At 43.2% G+C, this 2,686-nt stretch overlaps 1 long non-coding RNA gene across 1 annotated transcript; it reads left to right on the top strand.

Annotated features, from left to right (window-relative positions):
* The first annotated feature begins 145 nt into the window (after positions 1-145).
* On the top strand, positions 146-1,312 carry LOC123041919 (uncharacterized). The gene is made up of 3 exons (XR_006418666.1): positions 146-452; positions 567-637; positions 872-1,312. It is a non-coding gene; the product is annotated as an uncharacterized lncRNA (long non-coding RNA).
* Positions 1,313-2,686: the final 1,374 nt, after the last annotated feature.

The following is a 2,686-nucleotide window of genomic DNA, read 5'->3' as shown; positions in this document are numbered from 1 at the left end:
ATATATAGGAAAATGGATTGGTACTCCTAGGAGTACATACTCCTACTGCTCATCCCCCGTGCTACTAATTCGCTTTAATTAGAAGGAAAAAATACATGCAAAATCTGAACAGAAACCGTGGTCGCTGCTCCGATTTTTCTGGGTATGTTTTATAGTTGCCGTCGTATCACCTTATCCATTTGACCGCTTATCCATCTCTCCTCCTGTTTCATTGGCGTCCAGCTGCGGCGGCGGCTCACATGAATATGCGGCGGCGGCCAAGAGTAGCTCGGCCGGGACGCCCATCTTCTCACCGGCCAATGGCGCTGACGTGACTGACCAGTGACCAGGTTGTTTTTCGGCACGGTGCACTCACTTTAGTGGAGCCTTGTTCTTTTTCCGTTGATATTGAATCCTGCTCCAAGTCTCTAACCGCAAGTAGCTGCTTTTGAAGTCCACCAATCACATGCGAGGTACCTGATCGATTTGCCTCACTACCATATACTCCATACATAAATTCCTCACGGCAACAATTCTCATACAGCTTCATTAACTCCGGTTGATCTGCTTCTTATTCCTTCTTTCAGGTTATGCCAGGAACCACCAGTCCACCACAGATCTAGTATGTGGGACGACAGGGTTGTATCTCCTTGTACAGGTTGGCAACTCTTTCTCTTCTAATGTTTATAGGTTCAATCGAACATGAGGATGCCTTCTATTCCCATATGTGCCACATGTAAATAGGTCCAAAATTCAGATTTGGGGATTTTTCTTCTGTTCACGGTTAGTGTGAATTTAGTTCCAAATTCTGGTAAACATTGGGGATGCCATCCGATTGTATTTAGGTGCACTTCAATGAATCAATGCCATCCGATCTGTTTTGTACATGCAGGGTGTGTGTCTTTGGATACATTACGTCGTCGTTGCCGCCGCCGCAGCCGTCCATGTGCGGTGGAGCGGCCATGGTGAAGTTTCATGCATGCGCGACGAGTGATCCGACTCGCCCAATCTCACCTGCAGCTGCAGTGTCGCAGCCCTCCCTCGGGTCTGCTCTCTCCCAAGTCTGCACACGCCATGGATATATGATGTCAGATTGAAGAACACATGATCAATCACCATGGATCTCCTAGCTACCGATGGTGCTTGTTTGATCCACGCCCTATAATATACTGCGTGCATGCCATTAATTTGCTAGTACGTACACACGAGAAACAGTTGGCAGCTTCCTTTGCACCCATATAATCAAGTCATGTTTCTTATTGATGATGATGTATATATTCCCTGCAAAAATAATGATGATGTATATGTACTCCTTCTGATGCATATGAACTTATGAACTTACTTTTCATTTCAAATGAATATAATGATTGTTCTGAGAAAGGATGAATGCATATACGTATACTGCTTTTGATGCAGTACATACCTTTTTTTGGTATACACTTCTTCAGGAACGAACTGCAGCATACTCTTCCAAAAATATGCAGTATATACTTCTTAAACAAATGGCAGTATATACTCCTTGAGTATTTTCTTGTTATATACTCCTTCAAAAAACCGCAGTATATACTCCGTCAAAAAATGCCAGTACATACTCCTTGAATTTTGTTGGTATATACTCCTTCAAAAAGTTCAGCACTTAGTACTACTTAAAAAGGCTTTATCCTCCACCAACCATTCGAAAAATACTAAAAAAAGAAAAATGAACTCTTTACAAAAAGAAAAATGCAGTATATGTCTTCCATGTCGTTGGGTATATATCCTCCACCAACCATTCGAAAAATACTAAAACACATATGGGGTATATACTGCTAGCATGATATGATGAAAAAGGTCTATATTTTACACGCTTCATTCCCAATCTGAAGAGGTATAAAGGGTATATACTGAGATTCAAAAAGTCAAATAAAGGGCATATACTACTTGCGTTCAAAGTGGCATCTCACCGCAACAAAACCAGACTCTCCCCCGAAAAAGGAGGAAAAAAATATCAGAATTTCCATGGGATAACATGCAGCGGTTACCTACAATCTTGGAGGTTGTTTCTCGCATGCAACACAATTTACTAATATTTTAATTAATTAATCCATTGACTGAGGAATTTAGTAGGGTGAGAGTACATACTCCTGGGAGTATAAAAGAGGAGTCCTATATATATATGGGTTGATACTCCTAGAAGTATGTACTCCTTCCTTCGTCTGCAGCTGATTGTTGTCCACGTGTCCATTCCGCTATTGTGTCCACAAATGATTATAATAAATTAGTAACAACCCGATTCTTACGGCGCACTCACATCTTATCTTTCCGTTCGCCTCATACATCCCAAACCGCAGCAGCCGGCTCCCCGACACACGTCAGCAGCGAAACTATGGCAGCCGCCGCCATCACTCCCCGGCGACTGATCCAAATTACAGCTTCATCGGCAACTGGATCGGAGAGCACGAGACCGGCCGGACTTGTGGTTTATACTATTGGAATAAGAGGTCAGCGACTTTTGTTGGACGTTCCGTGCATGTTGATCCATGTCTAGATCCGTAGCATCTTCTCATCCATTAACCATAATTGTCTTGCTTTCTTCTACTGTAGATCTGAAAGAGGCGCATATGGTCCCGTCGTGGATCTGATTGCTTGCCGAGTTAATTTTTGTGGACGGCGGATTTTCTGGTGCTTTGTGGATGTCCCTGCCGGATGGAGGCTGGGTGTCTCACGT

Source organism: Triticum aestivum, chromosome 2B (assembly GCF_018294505.1).
Source record: "Triticum aestivum cultivar Chinese Spring chromosome 2B, IWGSC CS RefSeq v2.1, whole genome shotgun sequence".
NCBI lineage: Eukaryota > Viridiplantae > Streptophyta > Magnoliopsida > Poales > Poaceae > Triticum > Triticum aestivum.
Note: the sequence above shows the minus strand (reverse complement) of the source record. Positions and strands in the feature narration are given on the sequence as shown.